Source organism: Ursus maritimus, unplaced genomic scaffold (genome assembly GCF_017311325.1).
Source record: "Ursus maritimus isolate PB19 unplaced genomic scaffold, ASM1731132v1 scaffold_22, whole genome shotgun sequence".
NCBI classification, from domain to species: domain Eukaryota; kingdom Metazoa; phylum Chordata; class Mammalia; order Carnivora; family Ursidae; genus Ursus; species Ursus maritimus.
In genome coordinates, this window is record NW_024424675.1 from 26,612,225 (window position 1) to 26,638,089 (window position 25,865).

General features: G+C 54.5%; 1 protein-coding gene across 3 annotated transcripts in view; it reads left to right on the top strand.

Moving 5' to 3' along the window:
- Positions 1-17,253: 17,253 nt before the first annotated feature.
- Positions 17,254-25,865, top strand: part of SRC (SRC proto-oncogene, non-receptor tyrosine kinase) — a 52,139-nt gene continuing 43,527 nt past the window's right edge. The window contains exon 1 of one of the 3 annotated variants that reach the window (XM_040638295.1): positions 17,254-17,525. The gene's annotated coding sequence lies outside the window, so the exon portion shown is untranslated. Of the gene's footprint in view, positions 17,526-19,401; positions 19,606-25,865 lie in introns of those variants that run through there. The other 2 variants (XM_040638297.1, XM_040638294.1) reach the window with 2 other exon arrangements.

The window sequence follows — 25,865 nt, forward strand, 5'->3', positions numbered from 1 at the left end:
AAAACCTCGGACTCATCCCTGACTCCTCTCTTGCAACACCTCTCCACTTCTGATTCTTAAGTGGTTTCTTGTGACTCGACCTTCAAAATCCAGAATGAGACCTGTTTCACCCCTTCCCTCTGTTGCCTCAGCCCAGCCCCCAGCCTCTCACCTGGATGCTGCAGCAGCCTCCTCATGGGTAGTCCTTTGTCCACATGGCAGCCCGAGTGGTCCTGGTAAAACCTATAGTACCATGTCCCTCACATTCTCCCAGCTCACTCATGGAAAGGTCAAAGTCCGCACTGGGACCCACAAGGGCCTGCAAGAGCCACTCCACCTCCTTCACCTTTCTGCCCTTGCGAGAGGTCATGTTGCCCTGTCCGCTCCACTGCATCCTCATTGGTCAACAGCTTCCTCAGGCATGCCAGAGGAGCCTGCCTCAGGGCCCTTGAACTTGCTGTTCCCACTTTTAGGTACCATGTCTCATATGGTAGACAGAATAATGGGCCACCCACAGATGTCCATATCCTAATCCCTGGAACCTGTGACTAGTTACCTTCATGGCAAAGGGACTTTGTAGATGTGATTAAGGATCTTGAGATGGGATCTGGATGGTTGAGGTGGGCCCTGTGTCATCACAAATGTCCTTATAAGGAGAAGAAGGAGGCAGGAAAAACAAAGAGAAGGCTATGTGATGACAGAAGGAGAAGGTAGAAGAATGTGGGATCACAAACAAGGGAGGTGGGGGCTCTAGAAGCCCGAAAAGGCAAGAGGATGGATTCTGCCTGGAGCCTCGAGAAGGAACACAGCTCTGCTAACACCTTGATTTCAGCCCCGTGAGACCCATTTTGGACTCCTGACCTCAGGAATTGTAAAGTATGACATTTGTGTTGTGTAAGCCACGAGGTTTGTTAGAGCGGCAGTAGGAAATGGATACTCCTCACTTCCCTCAGGTCGGCACGGAGGGAAGCCTTCTCCAGCCAGCCAGTTTCAAATTCTCCCACTTATTTTTTTCTCCTTAGCTTATACCAACAGTGAACATACTAGGTATTTTACTTCCTTTGTCTGTTGTCTTACACCCCAATTGGAATGTGAGCACCAAGAAGAAAGGAACTTTATTGTTATTCCTGCTCCTAGTTGAATCCCCAGGGCCTAGAAGAGTGCTGGGCACATAGTAGGTGCTCAATAAATATTTATGGTATGGCTGATAGTAGGGGAAGGTGGCCTGCCCTAACAATACAGCTTAATGAATAGACATGACACCTGCCCAGATACTTTACATGAATGATGTCGTTCTGTCCTCAGAGCAACCCCACAAGGTTGGTAACATTATCATTCCCATTTTCTAGATGAGGGAATGGAGGTGCCTGGAATCGAACTCAGGCAGCCTGACTCCAGTGCCCGCCCTCTCAGCCATGTTGCTGTTTCCTCCCTTTCCACCCTGGAATTCTCATGGGGGATTCTCTGGGGGAGAAAAGATTGGGCCCAGGTGCTGGAGGCTTCACTATCCAAAGGACTAAATCACTAATGTTAAAATTATGCTCATCAATGTGGAAGACACTCCAGGGTGGAGTTGTTGCTATTTTAATCTTACTGAGGCAAGATTCACATAACATAAAATTAGCCATTTTAAAGTGTACAACTCAGTGGCATTGGTTAAATTTATGATGGGGGCGCCTGGGTGGCTCAGTCGGTTGAGCATCGACTCTTGGTATGATTTCAGGGTCATGAGATTGAGCCCAGTGTCGGGCTCCAGGCTCAGTGTGGAGTCTGCTTGTCCCTCTCCCTCTCCCTCTGCCCCTCCCCCGGCTCGAGCTTATGCGTGCTCTCAAATAAATAAAATCTTTAAAAATGTTTTAATTGAAAAAATAAATTTATAATGTGCAACTACCACCTCCATCTAGTTCCAAACCATTTTCGTCACCCCAGAAGACAACCCCATTCACCCCTCCCCCAGCCCCTGGCAACCACTAGTCTGCTATCTGTCGGTAGGTACAGGTTTACCCATTCTGGATATTTCATACACATTGAACCACACAGTATGTGACCTTTTATGTCTGGCTTCCTTCACTTAGCATGAGTTTCTGAGGCTCATCCGTGTGGTAGCAAAGTGTAGCATTCATTGCTCTTTATGGCTAAATTCTATCCCGTTGTGTGCGTGTGTGTGGAGATGTAGCTGTGTGGTGTTATCAAAGGAATTTACGTCTCTGATTTTCAGAGTCCACCAAGTGGAGATGATCCTATAACCTTATAGGGCAATTATAAAAATTAGACATGCTGGGCGCCTGCGTGGCTCAGTTGGTTAAGCGTCTGCCTTCGGCTCAGGTCATGATCTCAGGGTCCTAGGATGGAGCCCCTGCATCATTGGGCTCCCTGCTCAGTGGGGAGTCTGCTTCTCCCTCTGCCCTTCCCCCCACTCGCGCACGCACATGCTCTGTCTCTCTCTCTCTCTTTCTCAAGTAAATAAATAACTTAAAAAAATTAGACATGCTGGCGGTACCTGGCTGGCTCAGTCAGTGGAGCCTACGACTCTTGATCTTGGGGTTGTGAGTTCAAACTCCACACTGGGTGTAGAGATTACTTAAAAATAAAAACCTTAAAAAAAACTTAGATGTGCTTTGTGTATGTGGGGTGCCTGGAGCATAGTGGGTGGTTTTTATATGGTAGCAGTGAGACGATCACTCGACCAGATTTAACCAGAATTAACATTCTGACCTTGGAGCGCCTGGCTGGCTCAGCTGGTAGAGCACACAACTCTTGATCTCAGGGTTGTGAGTTGGAGTCCCACATTGGGCATGGAGCCTACTTTAAATAAATAAACAAAAAAGATACCACCCCCTCTTCCCCGGCAAGCATTCTGATCTCAGGTCAGCCACGATCTTAGCTTCTTCGGAAGACAAGCATGTCCTTAGCTGCTCAGTCCTGGGAAATGAAAGTTAAGGGAGGGGTTCTGAGGCTGAGTTCATGCTTGCTTTTGTACTTGCAGAGCTCTTAATAGTTCTAGTAGATTATGCTATCAGTGTTGCCCTTGCACATTTATTCAAGAGTTTTTCAAATAATGGAGGTTGAAAGCCACAGGGCAGTGAAGAGGGGAGGAGCTACCTTCAAAAAAATCTAAATAAGCACATGGTAGGAGTTCATTAGTCATCAAGCAAATGCAAATTAAGACCACAGTGTGATGCCTGAATGACTAAAACGGAAAAGACTGACCACACGAAATGTTGGGGAGGACGGGGAGGGACTGGAACTCTCATACTTCACTGATGGACATGTCAAATAGTACAACCCCGTTAGAAGACTGTTGGAGAGTGTCTTTAAAAAGTTCAACATACGTCTACTCTATGACCCAGCACTCCACTCCTAGGTGTTTACCCAAGAGAAAAGAAAATATTTGTCCGTGAAAGTCTTGCACTAAATTCTAGCTAGAGTATTCATAGCCCCCTTATTCCTAAAAGGCAAAGACTGGAAATAGCCCACATGCTCATCTTCAGTAGAATGGGTAAGCTGTAGCCTATCACACAGCAAGATACTACACACCATAAATAAATGAAACCTCCAATAATAAGAATGACTCTCAAAATTATTATGTTGAATGAAAGAAGCCAAGTATACCCACAAACACAAATACAATAAACACTGTCTGGCTCTATTCATATGGAATTCTAAAATAAACTAAAGTGTGGTGACAGAAATCAGATCAGTGGTTGTTCCCAGGAGAAGGATTGACTAGGAAGGGGCACGAGAAAAGTTTTCTGGGGTGATGGAAATGTTCTGTATTTTGATATGCAGTTGCCAAAACCGAATGCTTAAGATCAGAGCATTTCATTACATATCAATTACACCTTAATCAAACATCTTCCTGTGGGCCGGGTGCTAAGCTATGTGCTTTGTAAACATTATGTCATTTAACTTGTCAGCAAATCCCATGAAGTAGATATTATTGTCTCTGCTTTACAAATGAGAAAACCAAGGCTCAGAAAGGTTAAGCAACTTGCCTTGGGACACACAGCTCGAAAAATTAGATTGGAACTCAAGCAGTATGATTCCAAAGCCCATGCCTCAGAGGTTCCCTATTCTGCCTCAACCCATTTTCTTCTCTAAGGTTTTCCAGATGGGGGAATTGTGTCTCAAATAGCACCAGAGACATGCTCAATGCCACCTATGCTCTTTGGAATCAGAATTGAACTAGAACCCAGATCTCTGGAGCTTTCCTACTGTATCACACATCTTCACTTGGGCAAAGAGGTCAAGCTCTTTCCTACTTCTACCCAGCTCAGGGTTGGGAGCTAAAAGTACAATTTTTAAAGAGTCGAGTATAACATTCATACCATAGGAGACCCAAACCTAGAGCATAGATAATGAGACTTCAAAATGAGAAACTGAACTTTCTGGTTTTGTACTACCAGAGTAGTTCCAGAGGTTTTCTGTGAGTCGTGGAGGTGCACCATTCATTCTCCCCGCAATTAAGCCATGCTACCCCAAAGCAGCCCCTCGACTCCCCCCCCCCCGAAGCCACACACATACCAGACTCACCTGTTACTTCCCTCCATGTCTTCCTGGGGGCAAGATGTCCAAAGCCTCCAGCACATGCAGCAAGCTTCCCTCTAATAAGAGGAACATGCATGAGTTTCTCACCCTCTCCTTGACAAATCGGAGTTCTAGAGGGATTTACCTCAAGAACAACAAAAACAGCCCATCTAATTTGGTTTTAACTCACATCCAATCAGTTAACATTAGGAGTGGTGGTTGTCAGGTTGAGCCCATCAAGTTGTTCTTTTTTTTTTTTTTTTAAAGATTTTATTTATTTGTCAGAGAGAGAGAGAAAGAGAGAAAAGGGGCAGGCAGAGGGAGAAGCAGGCTCTCGCTGAGCAGGAAGCCTGATGTGGGACTCAATCCCAGGACCCTGGGGTCATGACCTGAGCTGAAGGCAGTTGCTAAACCAACTGAGCCCCCCAGGCGTCCTACGGCAAGTTGTTCTAAAAGCAATGCGATCTTTGGTGTTCTGAGAGGGCACTGCCTTGTGTTTTGGGGGAATTTGGCTTAAACCATGACAGCTGCTTTCTCCCAGAGCTTGGCTCTCTGAGAGGAAAACCATCTAATAGAAATATGTACATATTTGTAATACATAACTATGTAAAATATATATGTTCCCCCAGCCTGTGTCCATTAAAGAGGAACTTTGGAGAGTTCTTTGTCTCCTCTTGAAAAGTTGCAGAATGTATTTATGGTCTGCCTTTTCTCTGGAACTGGCAAATGGTGCTGTGAATGAATCACCCTGTTTCTTGGGAATGTTTTGCTCCAAGAGCTCAGGGGGGGTACAACAAGATGATAAACAGCCTCTTGAATGATCTCTCCTCCCCTCACTGCAGGGCCTGAGGCCTGTGAGCTCACAGGACTGAAGGAGGCCGAGCTTCTGGAGTCGAGGAACTCCGGCTTTCGCATTTATGGAAGGGGAGCCGCGGCGCAGGGCCCTGGCCGTCTGAGTATGATTCATCCCCACTGCTCCCGGGCCCGTGGCCTTCTTTGCTTTGAGCTTCAGCTTCCTCCTCTGGAAAATGAGGGCAGGAAGCTGATAGCCCTTTTAGTTTTCTGTCATCCGGGCCCTCCGCAGCTACATGGCTGCTTGGCGGCAGCGCTGAACCTGAAACATGGCGCCTGCCTCCTAAGCCAGAGAAGGATCAAGGCCTGTGGCCCCTCACAAGGCGCCAAGCGGTTCAGTCCAGCGGAGGATGGTTCAACAAACACACCCAAGCCCCAGCTCTCTCCAGACCCTGAGCTGGGCACTGCAGACACCAAAGTGGATCGGCCGTGGCCCCTGCCTTCGATTCGTGGGGCCAGGTGGACACACAATTACAATAGACTGTGGCAGGCCTGCTGATATCATTCCTGAGGGGCTTTGGGAATGCAGGGGGAAGGCCCTGACTCAGCCTGGAAGAGAGTGCTGGAAAGTTTGCAGGGGGAGGTGACAGAGGATTAGCATGGGGTGGCACTGATGAAAGGAGGGGATGGAATGAGACCTTGGGCAAGCCCCTTCCCCACTTGGGGCCTAAGCCTCTCTAGAATACACTCAGGGGGGATGGCTGACTCAGCGGATGGCCGCGATCTCTCCACTCTGGACTGCTCAGGTGGGGAAAGTGTCGAGGTTCGTTGTTGAGCTTGGAGGGTGCCTGGTCCAGCAGCTAGGAGACGCTTGCCTTGTCCCGGCATTCAAGGCCTGGCCCTCCTCCGCTCCTAGGCCCACAGTCCTCAGAGAGCACAGGGGCGCCTACCACCCTTTCAGCTCTGACCAAGTAAGTCCCAGTTCGTGTGGGAATAGCCGGAGCTGAGAGAGGTGGGAGTGAGTCACCCTTCCCTCCCCTGACCCCGCGCCCTGTCCTCAGGCCGCTGGAGAATTGCCTAGGGCAGGCGGGGGAGAGCTCTCAAGGCTTAGGCGCTCGGCAGGCTGGATGATATCAAACGGGAAATTATTATTCAGAAGTGTCCGTCCCTCTGGCAAATTGCTGGAGTCCCTGACCCCAGGTGGGCAGGGCATCATCCTGGGGTCCTCAGTCCCATTAGCTGCAATGTCTCACTCCTGCCAGGCTGAGCCCCTGGAAAGTGTGAGGCACACTTGCTCTCCACCCTTCCTCCCTTTCCCTCTGGTCCCCCCACTCCCCTGCCCCTGCACGCCTGGGGGCAGCTAGAGCGGCTCTGTGACTCAGTCCCCTGGGCACCCTGTGTTCCTTTCTTCACTCATTTGGCTTTCTGGCAACTTCTGACCCAGACGCCCCTTTCGGGAAGCCCAGAGCCCCTTCAGAGGCCTCTTGCTGCAACCTTTGGTTCCATGACAGCTCCTTTGGGACACTGCCGGCTTTCTTCTCATCCTGTACACAACGTCCTACCCCGAGCCTCAGTTTCCTTGTCAGCGAAACGGGCGTAACAAAAGCACCTTTTCCAAGGGGATGGTGAAGGGATCAAATGAGTTAACACGAATAAGGAGTCAGTGCCTGGTGCAGCTCAGTCGGTGTTGGCTGAAGTAGCAGTGAGTTTTCAACATCTCCATGGATACCTAAAGGGTTTCTCCAACATAATTTGGCCAAAACTGAACTCTTGACTTTTTCCCCTCAGTGGGCTCCTACCCAGGCTTCCCCATCTCAGTAAATGGCAACTCCATCCACTCAAACTAGAAGCCTGGGGATCAGTCTCGATTTGGCCTCTCTGTGCGCCCACACTCCCAATCCAAGCGAGGACTGCGGGTGCTTCCCCCATGCGCTCGAGTCAGGCGCTTCTGGCTACCTCCCTTCCAGGGCTGAGCCCCCCCGCCCCAGAGGACTGCCCACCTCTCTCTGCCCCCCTCAATCCCCCTCCATGCAGCTGCCAGCGGGATCTTCCAGAAACATATGCTGATATGTCTCCCCTCCTTGCCCTTCCCCACAGCCCAGGAGGCTGGGCTCCACCTTCCTCTCCCATTGCCCTCCTTCCCCCCACTGCTCCACCCAGACCAATTCACATCAGTTCTCACCCCAGGGCCTTTGCCTGAACGCTCTCCCCCCAAATCTTTATATGGCCCTTCTTTTCATCCTTCCAGCTTTCTCCTCTGAGAAGCCCTCCCTGGCCTCCTGTCCTCATGCTCCCCACCCCCTCCCCACCCTGTCCACCACTGACTCCCTCTCTAGCATGTAGCACAGTTGGATTTCTGCATCAGTAGGTTTATTTTCTGGCTTATTGACCACCTCTCACTTCTCTCAAGATCTCACCCAGTGATCTTGAAGGCAGGGGCTGTGTGTATTTTATCGCCCACGGTGCAACCACCAGACAGGAAATGTTTCATCAACTCTTAAGGCCTCAGCCAGGTCTCCAGACCTGGGCTCTGTGACCTTGGGGAAGTTACTCACCCTCTCTGGGCCTTGAGTTTCGAATGCTTGGCAGGTAGAGGGGCTTGGCTGGTGATGGCGCAAGGTGCAGCAGGGAGGGCACGGCGGAGGGCATGGCGCGCAGGCTGGCCCTTTCACCTGCTGTGTATTTCCTGGGCCACGTTTCCTCCTGTTGACACAGAGAGAGCTCTGTGTTTGCGGAGTTGAATCAATATAATAGCCCTGCCCCAAGGCCCTGGAAACACCTATACCAGCATCTCTAGGAATGGGAAGGCTTCAGGGGAGCTAGTTCAAGGCCCAGGGAGCTAATTTAACTATTGGATGATTAAATATATTTAATGATTGGGAGGGAGCCGTGGTGGGAAGTTGAGCACAGACCACAAGCGGCAAGAGGCCTGGTTCAAATTCGTGTTGTGGGGAGAAGCCTCCCTGCCAACTCTGGGCCTCCCCCATCCAACCATCTGGATGGGAGAGGTCTCAGCCAGGGACTGTGGCCCCAGGGAGCTGAGGCCTGGGCCAACACGGGGGCTGGGATCCTTCCTGGCTCCTCATGAGATCCCCACCCCACTGAGCTGGCATGGGTATGGGGAGAAGGTGAGGCCACACTCAGGGTGTGACTTGGGGCAGGGTGGCTGGCTCAGTTCCTGGTCTGGAAGCCTGAGCGAATGTGCTAGCCTCAGGCAGGGGCTGAAATAGGCTTGGCACTACTCCAGCGGACCTGGACAATCCAGGCGTGAGGTTTCTGTCCCAACAAGCATGGGGCCTATTCAGGGTCAAGCCCTGGTCTGGGCATGACCCAGTCCCAACCTCTAACCCCTGGAGCTCTTGGTCTGTGGGTGGGGGTGGGGGTGGGGGTTGGGAAGTAGAAGGGTTAAAATGAGGCTTCCTTGTGAGAAGTGCGGATGGGATCCGTGAAGATTTGGCCTAGGCTGGAGGGTCAGAAGAGGGACCAAAGAATGAACAGAATTAACCAGGGAGGAGAGGCAGGGAGAAAGGATATCCCAAGTGAAGGGAAAGCAAGAGCAAAAGCCCAGAGGTGAGACAGTGGCATGGATAGGGGGCTGACCAAGATGAAGATGGCACTGGAGAGGCTGGCAGGGCCCCGTGGGGCCTCCTAAGTACGGGCTCTGGCTGGAGGCCACAGGGAGTCAGCGAAGACCAGAGCTATGGTTTGAAAAGAGGACCACGAGGGCTGTTATAGAATGAATCGGGGACAGGAGATCAGATGACAGGATGGTGGTGTCTGGATGAGCCAGGCTCCACCTGGACATAGGGGAGAGGACCTGAGAGGGGCGGTTAGGGTGGTAGAGGCAGTAGGTTTTGGGTGTGGGGGTGGGGGTGGGAGGCTGGAATGCCTGGTTTCTGGCCGAAGGGCCTGAGAGGATGAAGCAGCTATTCCTAAGTGGGGGACCCAGGAGGGGACCGGTTTCAGGGGACGGGGGATGTGTTCTGCTTAGGAAAAGAGGGATATGCTAGAGCCCAGGGTGGGCCCTGGGGGACTGTCCTGGGGAAGGATCTGGGGGATGATGGGTGGATATGTGCAGAGCCCTGTGGGGAGGCGGGCAGGTGGAGATGCTAGGGCTGGGGAGGGGGACAGGGTAAAGCTGGGTGGTAGTCCCTTCCTTCTCAGATCTTCTCCCTCTGGCTCCTTGGAGGCAGGGAGCAGGCTTGGTTAGGAAGTGTGAGTGGAAACATTTCTGGGAAGCATGTGGAAACCTATCGGAGGTCTCAGAGGACTGGGGCTCCTGTTGCCTTTAGCAGTGACCTGGATAACACTTCTTCTATTGGCTTCCCTCCTTCCCCGGCTCTGCAGTTTCTCAGATCTGTCCCAAGTGAGCACTTGTCCCAGGGTCGGCTTCGGGAGGGCCTAAGAGAAAGTCTGGTTGAAGCCATGGAACTGTGGGCTCCTCTTGGGCTAGCAGGGGCTGTGTCCTTGTCCTTAAACCCAGGCCCAGGGCCCAAGAGCCCCCCTGCTGATTTCTGCCTCTGTAGAGGGTTTGTGGAAATAAACAGGGTGAGCCAAGGCTGAGGGGAAGGGGAAGAGCAGGGTCCTGGGATGTCAGGGAGAGAACTGCGCACTTCCCCTGGGAGTTTCTGTCTTCCTCATCAGATGGGGCCAGGAGCAAAATGAGCACCGGGACCCCAGGCAGATGCACCTCCAGGGGCCAGCCGAGATCGGGTAGAGAGAGAGGTCAAGTACGTGTGACCGGCTCACCCTTGAGGACTTTGGCTCTCAGGAGCGCTGAGCTGTGGAGCTCTGGGACCAGGCCTTGAACTGGGTGTTCAGATCAGTCGGGAAGCAAAGACTGTCATCAGGGTCACAAATAACCTATATTACTTCTTATTGCCCCAGTAACATGAGCTTACATAGAAAACTGCAAAAGAAAAGACAAGCGCAAAGGAAAAAAAATAATTCAGCTCATCTATGCTCCCCCGCCCCTGGGACAACCACTAGAAGCATGCTAGTGTTGATTTTGTCCTATGCCCACTTGTTTTTTTTAAACAGAGATGGGATCATATTATTTCTTATTATTTTTTAAAGGTTTTATTTATTTAGAGAGAGCACAAACAGGGAAGGGGAGAGGGAGAGAGAGAATCTCAGGCAGACTCCCCACTGAGCATGGAGCCTGACATGGGGCTCGATCTCATGACCCTGAGATCACGACCTGAGCCGAAATCAAGAGTTGGATGCTTAACCGACTGCGACATCCAGGCGCCCTGGGATTATATTATTAATACTGCAACATTTTAATTTACTAATATAGCATGAACTCTCTCCATGGCAAAATATATAGATCTACATTGTTAATTTTAAGGCTGCCGTTGTTATCTACTTTATTCGTGGAATCTTAGGCTGGCTGCACCAGAGATAATAGTAACAACAACAGTATATCCATTGACGGAACATCTAGAATGTGTGTGTCCTGCTAGTCACTGAAGAGCCATGTGAGGTATGTGCTGTTATCTCCAGTTCACAAATGAGAGAAGTGAGGGCAAGCGGGGTCAAGTGACTGGTCAAAGGCCACAGGGCTATCGAGGCAGGATTCAAAGTGAGGTTTCTGTAGCTGCTCTTTTTTTGTTGTTTTTTAAAGATTTATTTTTATTTATTTTAGAGAGAGAAAGTGGGGGGGAGGGGAAGAGAGAGAGAACCTTTAAGCAGACTCCCCGCTGAGTGAGGAGCCCTACACGGGGCTCTATCCCATGACCCATGAGATCACGACCTGAGCCAAAACCAAGAGTCACCCAGGCGGCCCTCCATAGCTGCTGTTAACAACGGTGTTCAGCCGCCTGGTGGGTACCCCTCCTAGGGACCCCTTATTTGTTTCTACCCAGAAGTTTGGATGAATTGGAGCCCTGTTGTATGCATTTCACCCATGTTCCATGTTCCATGTTGCACTTGGAAGGAAGCTTTATATGGGGGTTGGCAGGGTGGGGTCAGGCAGTCCTCACCATCCCTCCTGCCCGTTCTCTTAAGGCTCCCTGGGCGTGTCACTGAACCGCTTCCCTCAGCGGCTATGGAGACAAGGCTGACCAGAGAGCGGAAGGCACTCGCCTGAGGCCTCACTGTGCAGAGACTGCACTGGACTGGGGTCCTGGTTTTTGGTTCTCTCCCCTGAGGCTGGACAAAGCACATGGGATGCACAGGGACATAGGGCTTAGAGGCCCAAGCTCCAGAGGACCGTCCCTGCGGCGTCGGTCCCCAACCCTATATGGCAAGACCCGCCATATAGGAGACCTGTGAATGGTTAACGAGGCCAGGACTGGGAGGGGTGTCAGTGGAAGGCTTCCACGAGGGGCCCAGGGGCGAGGAGGGTTTGGACAAGCAGAGAGAGAGGAGACGGTGGACCGCACCACATGGACAGATGTGTGGAGGCAGAAATGGGACAAGGAGAAGACTGACCAGACAAAGGGTCTGGGAGTCTTCGAGGGGCCAGAGAAGACCCAGAGGCCCCCAGGCCAGCCTTTGGGGCAATCCCCTAACCACCGCAGAGCCTGCCCGGGTAATTCCTGAACGGGAACAGAAGGAGGAAGTTGTATAAGCGACACTCAGCCGGTGAGTGGGAGGCACGGCTTGGTTTCATTTCCAGACTGAGGCCTGGAGTCGTGTGGCTCTGGTGCCCACCCCCACCCTGGCCCATCCCCGGCTGCCTCTACCCTTGGCTCAGGCAGTGGTGAACCCCATAGCCCAGGGAGGCCAGGGAGGAGGCATCAAGGCCAGCAAACAGGGAAGTCCTGTCACATGGAAATGCCCCGAGAGAGTGGCCTGATGCCTCTTTCTCTGCCAGACCAGACAGTGAACTCTGGAGGCCTGGGCTGCTGCTTCCACTTCCTCCCTGCCTGACGAACCCTTTCTGGTCCTTCAAGACCCAACCTAAATGTCCCTCATCTGTGCGGCTCCTGGAGAAACCGCCACCCAGGCAAACTGAGAAGTGGCCACCTCTTCCGGCGCCTCCAGCCCTCAGACGGCCCTTAAAAGTCGCTGGAAAGAACCACCGTTCAGGGAGTGTGTACAGCGCACAAGGCACCATGCTAGCTGCCTCTTGGCCTTGACACCGTATTGGATCCTCCCTCAGCGTCACTGGTAGTTGGTACAGTCACCAGGTGCTTGACGTCGCTGGCAGCAGAGTGAGGCTTGGCGCGGTCACACGGGCCGCACACGTGGGGCTGGATCTTTTGGACGGGGAAGTTCGCGGCTCCTGGCCCTCCAGCTGGGGCTGCGTCAGCATCTGTTTCCCCTTCTGACTTGAGAGCCCCCAACGGGCAGGGTCTGTGTCCTTGGACACCTGACCCAAAGGAGATGCTGAGCCATAGACACATCTTTGAGCTTCTTTAAATCTGTCTTCACCATGATGAGGACATAGGCTGGTGCCTTGTATACGACAGGGGTTTAATACATTCTTGTGACATGAAGAAGCTTCGATCCTAGTCCAGACCGTCCTCAACTTGTGGTATGACCTTGGGCAAGTCACTTCCATTCTTCTGTCCTCAGTTTCCCCAGCGTTAGAAGGAAATGTTTAGAGACATCTCTCTTGGCTTCCTGCCTGTCCTAAAATCCTTTCCTTTGCTCTGGAACCTAACGTGGCATATACCCCACACCAGTTTCCCTTATTAGTAACATCTTACGTTCGTACGGTACATTTGTGACAGCTAATGAGACAGTACTGGTGTATGATTATTACTAATGTCCGCGCTTTACTCAGAGTTCCTTAGTTTTCCCTCTAATGTCCCTTTTCTGTTGCAGGATGCCGTCCAGGATGCCGCATTACGTTTCATCATCGTGTCTCCTTAGGCTCCTCTTGGCTGTGACAATTTCTCAGACTTTCCTTGTTTTTGATGACCTTGACAGGTTGTTTTTTTTGTTTTTGTTTTTTGGGTTTTTTTTTTTTTTGGCAGAGAGGGTGAGCACGAGAGGTGGGGAGGGGCAGAGGGAGAGGGAGAAGCAGGCTCCCCGCTGAGCAGGGAGTCTGCCGTGGGGCTCCATTCCAGGCCCCTGGGATCATGACCGGAGCCGAAGGCAGACGCTTCACCGATGGAGCCACCCAGGCGCCCCGACCTTGACAGTTTTAAGAACTGGTCAGCTAATATTTGTAGTATGTCTCTCTCCTGGAATTTGTCTGATGTTTTTCTCACGATTACATTGGGATTACGGGTTCTGGGGAGGAAGACCACAGAGGCGAAGTGCTGCTCTCATCACTTCACATCAAGGGTACATGTTGTTACCATGACTTACCCTGTTGGTGTCCACCTTGACCACCTGGCCGAGCTGGCGTTTGCCATGTTTCTCGACTGCAAAATTGCCTCCCTGCCCCTGTTTCCACGCTGTTCTCCTTGGAAGGAAAGAAGTCACTAAGGAATGGGGAGTTCTGGTCCCTTCCTCGAGGGCAGAGTAGAGTACTAGCATTTTTTCTTCTTGAGTATCTACTTTTCAAAGCACTCCCACAAAACATTGCTACAGTCCGTCTTTCCCACAAGCCTGGGAACCGGTGGAGATGGAGACATTCCGGGAGGGGAAGCGGAGGCTCAGGGAGGGGCGTGGGGTGGGGCTCAGCGGTTGGGTCAGGTTCTGTGGGTCCCGCCTCTCCCTCCTGGACGTGAAATAGGTGAAGGCCCTGAAGGCCGAGGCTCAGAGAAGGTCTGGGCAGGATGGAACCGCCAGAGTATCATTCTCAGAGGGACTTGAATTCCGCCTGGTTTGAACTCGAGGTTCTGCATTCCCTCACTGTGGCATGTGGCCTCCCTGAGCCTCAGTTTCCTCATCTGTACCATGGGGATAACAATAGTTCCTACCTCATAGTGCTGTGAAGAGCACACGAGATACTGCACACAGTGCCCCAGAACGGGGCTCTGCCCAGGAAGCAGTGCGCACATGACGGTGAGCTGGTGCTATGATGATTATTTTTACAAGTATTCTTTGAAGCCCTCCTGTGGCAGGCTGTCTCCTGTCTGCTCAGCAGGTTTCTAACCCCCTCTGATCTGGGGGGTCACCGCTCTGGCTGCAGACTTCCGCCCTGCCCTCTGCCCTCCCGCCAGGCCGGGCGGATCAAGGGCCCTGGCTCCTTTCATCTCTTCTCACAAACATTCTGAGACATGGTGGAAGGAGGCCTCGGCTGGAGGGGGGCTGGCTCTGCCCGCCAGAGGAACCCCCTGGCCCCCTGTGACCTTGGGAGAGTGTCTGTCCTCCTCTGGGCCTCTGCTGTGGCCTGGGGGGAATGGTGGGATGATGAATGGCTGAATTTCTTGGCTCTTGGCCTTCACAGGAGCCTTCACGGGGGGGGGCTGGGTATCTCCCTTCTCTTCACATGGGCAGGTCTTTTCTGCCCGTGACGTCCCCTATTTTGTCACCGGACCCTGGGCTGGACAGAGAAGCATTTGCACCTCAGGCTTCCCATCTGTGAATTGGCCATACATACCCAGAAGGGGGGGTGGCTGTGAGGATTTTGATGGTTAACGTCGTGATTTCCTTGGGCTCCGGCTCTTCAAGGTGCCCACGGTCACCATCCCTTCCCTGGAAGTTGGGTGGATACTGGAGGAAACTGCTGGAGGCTGCCGTCCTGGTGGCTGGCCTCTGAGGGAGGACATGCTCACCTGCTCCTAGCTCCTTCTGACTCTCATGGGGCTCGGAATGCTTCTCTAGTGTCCTTGGGCTGGTTTGGCCTTTCTCCCTGGAGCTCCCATGTGCATACACAGCAGGGAAGCTGGGGGCTTGGCTTCAGCTGGCCCTCAGCTGTGGCTGCCATCAGCACAGAGGCCTCCAGACTGCTCCTCCCTGCCCCTCAGTCTGTCTCCCACTCAGTGATAGCACATCTCCCCAGGGCCGCCTCTGCCCTCCGTGGCTCCCCAAGGCCTCTGGGACAGAAGCTAAGCCTGGCATTCAGGGGTCCTTAGGCCTCACCCCAGCCACCCGTCCCCCTCACCTCCCCAACTCCAGCCTGCCCATCCTATTGTGCTCCATCGGCACTGCCTTGATCACAGTTCCAAACACAGTGCTGGTCTGGGCCTCCGTGTCTTTGCTCACGCTATTCCCTTTGCCTGGAACATCATGTGTGTGCTATTTTCACCTGCAGTGCTCTCCTCAGGCTTCTACACTCTCCTTCTTTCTTTCACCAGCCTCCTGCTCCATCACACACGCTGGGCAGCTATTGGGGGGGCTCCTCTGGGCCCCTCCAGCCCCCAGTGCTTGCCCCAACGCCGTGCCTGGTGCACTGGTCGAACTTCTCTCTCCTCGAGGCTATGAGCACCTCCAAGGCAGAGACCAGACTTGGTTTCTTCACTGCCACATCCCTAGCCCCTAGCACAGACCCAGCACCTAGTAGATGCTCAGTAAATACTGACCGAACAGAGGAGGGAAGAGTAAGGCTTAGCCTTGCAGACAGAGGGACCAGCAGGTGCAAGGCCTCCAGGTGGAATGACCTGCTAGGATGGAGTGACTGCAGGGAGGCAGGCTTGACAAGGAGGGAAGGCGACCAGGGCCCACGTGGGAGGCCCGAGTGGTTGGTAAGGGCCAGATCAAGCCCACGCACTGAAGAACGGGGCATCTCTGTGTCAACTGTAAAGTGCAGTGCCACCGAAGGGGCCACACCCATCCACAGCCTCAAGCTAGCCCCCTCTTCCACCCTGTCCTTTCACCTTGAGCCCCGTGGCTTCGAACAGACAACTTGCAGTGAACCTTCTGGGGAATGACAGGGCTGGTCTGGAATTTCCCGCTGAGAATCTGTGATGGGTCAGCTTCCTAGCGGCTGCGTCAAGGGTGAGCTGGCCTCTGGATGGGCGTGGTCACTAGGCCACCCTTGAACCCGAGCCACCAGTGCCTTGGGTGAAGTACAGGTGGTACTTGGGACTGCTGCCAGTTGTGTGGGGCCAGGCCTCCCTGACACCTTCCACCCTGTCTTCCGTGCAGCTTTGACCCAGGTTGGGTGTCAGAGGGAAGAGGAGGTTTCCAGAGATATAACGTGTTGACATCAATAATATCTGTCATTTGCTGGGTGCTTTGGGTTGGGAGATTGTCCTTGTGGTATTCCAGGCCTGGCCCAGGGCTTTGTATACCGTTGGCGGTCCCTAAATGTTTGCTGTTCATTAATGACGATGAATACTTTGCAGGTATTAAGCAATGAGTTGCTGTTTTGCTAACGATGTTTTAAACAGAATAACGCATAGAGAGTTACTTTTCCACCAGACCCGCGACTCTTGTATCTGTATCATCACGGAAGCTGGTACAGTTGTTGCCCCCCCCCCCACTTTACTGATGAGTAAATCGAGGCTCAGAGAGGGCAGGATCATAGCGTCAATGAATGGAAGAGTTGGAATTTGAACTTTTGTATGTGGACGTCCCTAGTCTGTGTGATCTCTCCAGCTGCCTGAGCTGTATCTGCTCTGTGCCGGGCATGGGTCAGACCGTAGTCCCTGCCCTCAGGGTGGGGACAGATTTGGAGTGGCCTCATCAGGGGTCTGTCAGGAAGCATGCCCTGGAAGAGGTGGCATTTATTCAGTACCTCGATAGGCAAGGGAGGTTGGGAAGCTAGAAATATGGGGCAAACATTACTGGCTGGCTTACAGCCTGAGCAAAGGCACGGGGGTGAGGGGTGGTTTGAAAATAATAAACACTTCCACCACTCAATAATGAAACCATCATATTGGCCACATCCTCCTGAAGGGCCGGCCTCCTGAGAACCTCAGCCTCTGAGCCAAGCCTCAAAACCAGCGGTGGTTCCAGGTGGAAGGCCAAGGCCAAGACTTGTCCCAGTCGCCCCCGCCTCCTTCAAGAGAGCATGTAGGGATATGAATCCTGAGGGCTCACACATACTAAGTGTAGATCACCTGTTTCATCTTCATGAGAGCCTTCTGAGAGAAGCACGATCTTCAGTCCGTATTGCAGACTGGCACACTGAGGCTTAGGGAAATATACAAGAAGTGGCAGAGTTGGGACTTGAACCCAGGTCCGTGGATCCAAAGTCTGTGCTTTTAAAGCCCTCTGTCCTCCCAGGTCCAGAAGAAGCCCAGAACTTTCAGTTGAACTCCTAGGGATGAATGTACTGAGTTTGTAAATATTTAGCTCACTGGAAGGAGAAAAAGTCTTTTTTTTCTTATTTCCAAGGTGTAACTATTCCCACCAACTGTGGCCAATATCAAGCTACCATTGTGACATCATTGACCTTGGAGTTGGAAAGAGATGAGCGCAAGTAGCTCCTATAAGTGGTAAGAGTCAGTTCCAGCACCCACGGGGTGACTATCGTATCCCGGCCCAGCGTGGCCAGTGAAGGTTCAGGAGTGAATAAGAGAAACTGAGAAACTTGTTCCTCCAGCCAGGGGCTCGGCCCAGAATCCCAGGAAGCGGGAGCTGCGATTAATCTTGAAGTCAGCCTTGCAAACAAGCACAGCTATTCTAGCAGCCCAGGCTGGCTTCCGGCGCTGACTCTGCAGCCGACCTGCTGTGGGACTTCAAGCGGCTGCTTCTCCCCTCTGGCCTCAGTTTACTGACCATAAGAGCTACCATTAGTGGATACCATTAGCTGAGCCCAAACTAATGTTCTCACCCTAGTCTATTCTGACCTTCTTAGGAGTCCTCTGCGGCCATGTTCACTTCTGTTTTACAGGCAAGGGGACGGGGCTGGGGAAGTTGGTGGGCTTATACACCGTGCACCAGGTGGGCAACTCGTCTAGATTTGAACGCAGATTGGTCTGGCTCTAGGCCTTCCTCATTCCTGGTCTCTTGGAGGCTCTATTGTCCTCTGAGGCCTTTGCTTCCTATATTCTAGGGTTCACCACCTAGCTCCTCTCAGGAGGAGAAGCCTAGGCCTGGTGCTGTTGGACCTGGCTGGGCCTTAGTTTCCCATCTGTGAGATGGGAGAACTTTCAGAGAAGGAGTGAGGAAGCAGGTGGTGGTATTTAAAGCTGGATTCAGACCCACCCTTCCCTATGCCATGATTTCCAGAGGACGAGTGAAGAGCCAAAGGTGGGGTGCAGTTCCGGAGCACGGGCCAGGAGGTGGTGGGGGTAAGATTGTTGGCATAGTGTTTGGGGGAGACTTTGTGGCATAAAGCAGCATTTCCTTATTGTCCCCTTTCTCTGCTAAACTCCTTGCCCCCTGCATCCAGATGTAATTTGCCTCTTTATTTACTTGGAAGTGTGATTGCCACTAAATACTGGCTTCAGCCCCCTCATAAGCAGGAATATCCAGAACTCAGTGACTTCTGATGAGCTGCCTTAGTTACTGTTTTGTTTTTTAAATGCACATTAAAATGAACATATATCGGGGCGCCTGGTTGGCTCAGTTGGCTAAGCGTCTGCCTTCAGCCCAGGTCATGACCTCAGGGTCCTGGGGTTGAGCCCTGCATCTGGCTCCCCACTCAGTGGTGAGTCTGCTTGGCCCTCTCCCTCTGCCCCTCCCCCTCCCCTTCCTCATGCTCTCACTCTCTCAAATAAAATCTAAAAAATAAATAAATAAAATAAAATGAGCACATATCTATTAAAATAAATGTTGTTCCTCCCCAAACTCTTCCTCCTGCCTCTGTCCTTACTTTGGGAAACTCAGGTCAAGGCCAGGGTCCAAGGCCTGGTTCTTGTCAGGTGACTTCCTTCGCTGTGCCTCAGTTTCTTCATCCATAAAATGGGGATAATCATCAGTCTGCCCAGCCTAGGTGTTGTTAGGAATAGATCCTAAAGTCCACCTGAGCCATTCGCGTGGTGCCTGGCAAAGAGCGAAGGCTCCATTAGTGCTGACATTATTATTATTATTAATTATTATAATTATTATCATCCTCATCGGTAATTGCGGAAGAGATGGATTTGGGGCAAATAGGGTGGGTGGGTTGGGGGCGGTTAGGGAGGGCATTTTGGCTTGAGGGTATTTGGGGGTCCGACAGGGTGGGGCGCTATCACGGGGCGGGGTGGGGGCAGGGTTTCTGTGCCTCCACCCCCTTTCCTGCCCCTCCCGGACCCCCGGCTCCAATGGGGTGGGGGACGCGAGTGTGGGTCTCTCCTAGGTCACCGGCGGGGAATCCGTCCCCGCACGCTTCCTCGTTCCTCCTCCTCCCGGAGGCCTGCCGGGCCCCTCCTCCCTGCTCGCGCGCTCCCTCCCTCCTCTTCCCCTCCCCGGGCCGCCTCCTCCTCCTCCTCCTCCTCCCTTTCTCTCTCGATCTGTCTCTCCCGGCCCGGAATCCATTCCGGCCTGGGAGCCGGAGCGGCCAGGCCGCCGTCTGCTCGACCCCCTGGCCGTCCCGCGGTCCGCCCTCCCGTGCGTCTGTCTGCCGGTGCGCCCGCCTGCCGACCGGCCCAGGTGAGCGCCTCCCGCCCCTCCGCGGGCCCCCAGTCCCGGCCGGCATGGGGGAGCCCCCACCCGGGACCACCGTGGCGTCGGATCGCCGGGCCGCGGGGAGCTCCTGTCCACCCCTCCAACCTCCACCCCCGGGTCCGAGCCGCGATCCCGGAGCGCCGGGCGGGCGCACGGGGACCTGCCCGGCGCGGCCTTTTGTTGTGATGCCGCGGGGGGAGGGGGTTGGGCGGGGGGCTCGGGGGTCCTGTCGGCGCGGGGACCACCCCCGGCTCTCCCTTCGCCTACGAGCCCCCCGAGAGCAGGAGCCGGGCCGAACCCCCGGGCCAGGTCTAGGCCAAATCTGAAATCTGAGCCTTTCGGCGCCGCCTCTGGCCGCGGCTGCCGGGCCTGGCGCCCCCGGCCGGGGATGGGAGGTGGAGAGGGGGCGGGCAGGGTGGGCCTGGGGGCGCCGAGCCAGGGGCGCCTGGCCGGGGCACCAGGACCTCCCTATGCTCCTGGGGCTTCCGGTAGGGCCTGGTGCCGCCGGTCTGGAAGGGACTGGGCCACACTGTTGGTCCCCGCTGCCCCCAGCCCCCAGCCTCGCCCCTGGCAGGCCCAGCCGCCTGCCTGCTCAGAAGTTGGCAAAAGTTTTGGGTTTTCTCCACCAGGCCGGGTCCATCTCCCTGCCTGGGCTTCGGCGGGGGGTGAGTTTGAGTGCCAACAGGGCTAACCACTTGCCCTGCTCTGTGTGGTCAGACGACTGCCTACCCTCTCTGATGTGGGGTCTGGCTGGGACTCCTGGGCTGGAGGAAGCATGGGGGTGAACAGAAGAGGCTCGCCTGTGGGGAATCCGTTTGGCCTCTGGGGACTTCAGGCTCAACGGACAGTGGGTGGAACAAGTGAGGCTTGTCCAGGTGGGGTCCCTGAGCTTCAGACCTCTGCAGTGCGGTCAGTGGTCCCTGTGTTACCTGAGGGGGGTCCAGGCCCAGCCACAGTGCCGCTGACATCAGACTTGGTTTCAGAAGAGGCCAGGCTGGCCCTGTTACTGACCCTCTTCTCAACCTCCTGCCTGGGCAGACAAGACACCGAGACTGCTTGTTTCCCCGGGTGACCTGGGCCAAGGGACGGCCCCTCCGAGCCCCCACATGTGGAACGGGGGAATCTCCGTGTAGGAGCTTGGAGTGTAGTAGTTGCTCAATAAATGAGCGCTTCACTGGATGAATTGCCTAAAATGGGTGGGGGCTGAGGGTGCTGGTCCTAGTGGGGCTGTGTCCAGAAGAGGATGGATTGGTGTCCGAAAAGCCACCTCATCACCCTTGAGAAAGAAACAGCTCCGGCACAGTCCTGCCATCCAGCAGCTGGGCGGCCTTAAGCACCTCACTGCTTCCTCGGGCCTCAGTCTTGTTCAGTATAAAATAGACCGAATGGAGAAACTGAGGCTCAGAGAGGGGAAGTGAGTGGACTAAGCGCACACAGTTTGAAGCTGGAATTACAACCTACACTTCAGAGACCCCAGTCTGGCTGCCCTTGCACCCCTCTCCAGTGCTGCGGGAGCAGGGGTTTCCCAGTCTGAGAGCAGGATAACAACAGTGTCGGGAAAGACTGTACTGATTGATGAGTGATGGCATGGAAGCCACGAGGCCCTTTTGGTGGTGTGGTGGTGTGGTGTGCCTTGGTGATGTGGTCTTTCCACCCAGGGAAGTGATTTACAATGTGTCACCTCTCTCAGCTGACTGCCTGCCTGGGCCCTCCTGAGCAGCCCCTGGCCTTTTATCCTGAAGGTGTCCCTGCCAGCACTGCCCCCTCCTCTGTGAGCTGCTGATTTGTTCTTGCTCTTGAAAGCTTAGCTTCAGGCCCCCCTCTTCCAGGAAGGCTCCCCTGCTCTGCCTCCTCTCCCCAGCCTCTTCCTGGAGCCCGGACGGTCTCCAGCTCAGAGCACCATGCCTGCTCTGGCTTCTTCCCTGATTGTGACCTGGTGGGTGGCTGGGTGGGGGATGTCTGGCTCTCCTAAGCCCCAGGAGCCAGGGAGGAGATGGTTCAGTGACCTGCTGACAAACTACCCCTCCCCCCACTGCAACCCCCTGGTCCTCAGTTGACCCCATTTTGCCAAACCTGCCTAGATGCAAACATCCGTGGCCCTTTATGAGCATCTGCTCTGTACTAGGAGTTTCAAACTCGGGCTGAGCAGTGTGGTGCTAGGGTTAGCAGTGGGAGTGGTAGGAGGCATCAGTCAGGAGGCTTCCAGGAGGTGGTGCGGAAGGAGAGCAAGAAGCTTGCTCAACAAAGAGGGAGAGAGGGTGCTCTTTTCTTCTATTCAGACACTTCCCAGAGTCCCTGGGGTTGTGGAGTGTGGTCAGCCGGGGTAGGTTCTTGCTGCGGAATTGTGAACAGGTCCCTGGCCTCCCAGATATTTGAGTCTAGAGAGTGAGCCAAGTAGCAAACAAGTTGCCAAATAAATTAATATATAATCACAGATGCGATAAGGGCTCAGAGAGAGAGGCGTGGGGTGCAGAGGAATCTTGAAGGAAGTATGTAGGAGTTGGCCAGGCACGGAGCTAGGGGAAGGGCTTGCCAGGCAGAGGGAACTGCATGTGCAAAGGCCCTGAGGTGGGGGAGTGTGTGTTGTTATGGAGAAACAGTGGGAAAGCCTCTGAGTCTAGAGTGTGGAGGATTAAGGAAAGTGGGTGAGAGGTGAAATGGGGGGTGTCGTGGGGGGCGTTATCAGCAGGTTGGACCATGTGGGGCTGTGCGGGCCTCGGGGAGGAGTTTGACCTTCATCTTCGCACGAGGGGCTAATCGGTGTCCCCTGTGTGAACAGCCCCAGAGCTGTTCCGGGCACCTGGTAGAAATCGATCTGTGGGCTGGGCTCCCGAGGATTCTGTGGGGGCCTAGACCAGGAGTCAAGAGGAGGAGGTATTTGAGGCTGGGCTTTGAAAGTGGAGTAGGAGTTCACTGGCAGGAAGGCAGGAGAGGGTGGAGCCCGCGGTTGGGGACATGCACGCGGGGCGCCTGGAGGCTGGGAGTGAGGTGGGGAGCCGGCAGGGGTCAGCTGGAGACCAGAGGTATGATAAGGCCTCAGGAGCCAGACAGGTCTGTGTTTGAGTCTGACCGTCTCCACTTGTGTGTCATTGGGTCGTTCACTGTATCTTTCTGAGTCTCACTTTCTTTGTCTTGAAAATGGGGACAGTAAATATCTCCCCATCAGGTGACAGTTAAAGGAGGACTACGTGAGCGCAGTGCCTGGTGCCAGCAGGTGCTTAGGGACGGGGACCTGCCTTGAGTGGTGTTCCACTGGGTGGCTCAGTGGGTCCAGTGGGTCTGGCCTCATCAGCTGTGTCTCGAAGGCTTTAAATGGATGAGCTCACGGAGTCTGAAGGTGCTGGTTTAGGCAGGAATGGCCTGGGAAAGGGTGTCGGCAGCCAAGGCCTCCCCTGTGCTGGGTGATTTGAGTCCTGCTCTGCCCTTGCTGTGCGAGGAGGCTCAAGTGGGGAGAGCATGGCTGGTCTAGCTCAGCCCAGCTTCTCGAAAGCCTGCTTTAGGTGAGATCGATCCATTTTCCAGATGTAAATATTAAGACCCAGGGAGGAGAAGCCACTTCCTGCCTGGGTCGTGTGGCTTCCACACCTCTATCTCCCCTTGGGTCCCTCCAGCCCTTTACTTCCCCCCCACTGCTCTTACCCCCTTATCTCCACAGTAAACCACTCTGGTTTCCACTCAAGCCACTTTGCGGGGTTGGCGGGGGGAGGGTCCTTCCTCTGGGGCACCTCAGTTTCCTCATCTGTGAAGTGGGATAATATGAGTCATGGCTCCTAGGATGCCCCAAGAGGACTGAGTAAAGCATTTAGCGCACACTAACTAGATGCATGGGGGTGGGGAAGACCCAGACCCGACTCAAGTCCTTCCCCCTCTGGCAGCAGACACCCCCTTCCTGTGAGTCAGTTTCCGAAGCTGTGAAAAGGGCCCGGGTCTTCCCCTTAGTAAGGCCAAAGGCTGGTGGCTGGCTGTGCATCGCACTTGATTCCGGAGGGGGTGACCCCGCCTGCTTCACGTTCACGCCCCGTTCCCACCGCGTGTCCAACGGAACCTCGGCCTCTGCCCACCTCCCTGTGAAGATGGAACCCGCTGCTCTCTCCCAGTGCCTTGAATCTATGGGATGCTCAGTAAATGTGACACCTTTCTCCCGCCCCGTCCCTCGGGGGGGCTCGGATAGGATGGCCCAGGCCTGCACCGCCGAGTGGAGAAGCCTTCTGAGGCCAGTCTCGGCTTCCTGGGGGTGCGTGCTGTGAGGGATTAGTAATGTCTGCCATCGGCAGAGGGTTAGAGCACGCCGTACACGCGCCGTGGGTTTGTCATTCCTGCTCTGTTCTGACCTTCTCCTTTCACAGATGGGGGAATCGAGGCCAGAAAGACCCAGGACATATTATCCAAGCTCGGAGAAAAATGCACATCTCTTGTCTTTTGGTCCAGGGCTCTCGGACTCAGCCAGCCTGCCCCTTCCCACAGGACAGCCTGGGTGGGGCCGAGCCAAGGGGTAGGTGAACGGGGAGGATCCCAGAGCCCACAGACGGAAGCAAAACCCCTGCTCCCCTGCTCCTGCTATAGGACCTTAAGCAAGTGACTCCCTTCTAACCTGGGCCTCAGTCCCTCTCCTCCCAGCAGAGCTACCCAGAGGAGTTCCGGAATAAAATGAGAAACGTCTCCTGCCCTGGTCCTCAGTTTCCTCCTCTGTGCGGTGGGGACTTTTTCCTCACTGAGGGTCTGTGGCGGGGATCTTAGCCGGGGGGGGGGTCCTCCAGGGCAGGCCTGACCGAGTCCTCTTTGAGCCCATGTGGAGCTGTTAGAGACTGTGGGAACGAGTCCTCTGGGTCCCCAGACCTGCTGGGCGGCGAGGCCGGCACAGGCCGACTCCTGGTGCCGGGGGCGAAGTTGGGGTTGGGGTGGTCTCAGGACACTCAGCCCCCCTGTCCAGGCCTGATCATCTTCTCTGCGCCCGCCCAAATTTGCCTCCCTGACTTTTACTGCATTTGATATGGATGTCTTCCTGCCGTGCCCTCTCCATCTAGGTCATAAGCAAGGTGGCCCATTCCATCCTTGGCCCCAGCGTGGGGTGGGCAGAACTTTTGTTCCCATGACACAGGAGAAGAAACTGAGGCTCAGAGGGGACAGGGGATGGGGCCCGGTCTCCCAGCACAGTGAGGTGTGAGGCCAGACCTCTGGCTTCTGGGTGATTTGTACCATCTGATTCCCTCTGAGTGTGCAGCCAGCTTGCCTGAAATCTTTCCCAAGGAACAGGGTTGGTGTGTTGCTGGGGGCAGGTGGTCCTGACTTTCTGGGCGTCTGGTGCTGGCTGATGGGTCTCCATTCAGCTCCGGAGTATTGGATCTTGCAGGAAGCCCCCAGCTCCACGGATTGGCATCTCCTAGGTGCTCAGGGGATACTCATGACCTAAGGGGGTAGACGTAACCAGGCTTTTGGAGCCAACTGGTTCTGGCTTCAAATCTTGACTCTGCCATTTGCTGTGTAGGATTGTGGGGAAACAGTTGCTTGGGGCCCTAGTTGCCGTGTCTTTGACCTGGGGACGACAGTGGCAGGGCCAGCTTTGACAAGGTGGTGTCAGATGGGCTAATGTGCGGCTGCTTTGGGGTCCGCACACAGTAAGTGCTTCATGGTTGTGAGTGCCTGCGATTTTGCAGGCAGTTCCCTGACCAGGCGGGAATTCTGGACGGGCACTGCAGGCCAGTTGATCCGGAATCCCTGGGACTGAGACTGGATGCTCGTGCCTGTGGCAGGCTTGTCCTATGGGACGGGGCCAAGGGGAAGGTTAACTAGAAACAGACTGTTTTTGCAACTGGGTGGATTGGAAACCACCAGCGCCGTCCAGCCTCCCTGAGCCCGGCTCCCGCCTCGGCCCACCTGTCACTTGCCCACCTGCGACTTGTCAGGGCCTCCCGGTGCCCTACTGCCCGGCATCCGAGGCCTCCTCGCTGAATGGTGCATCTCTCCGAGGGTGACCACTGACGGCACCGTGGGTGCTTTGCGTCTTCGCCTGCTTGGCCTGCGAGGCCGGAGCTCATCCTGTTCGGGTGCTTTCGGGGGGGGGGGTAGTGGAGGCGCAGAGGGGGCCAAGGTGGGCCCGGGCTCCGCAGCAAGGGCTCCTGGAGGTGAGCGCTTCCTCTGCCCCGCCCCGGCCACACCCCCATTTCCCTTGTACTCAGGAGGCGCTTCAGCCTTCCAGAACCCTTGGCTGTCTCCCCGTGTGCCTTGCCCCCCCCCCCCCCCCCCCC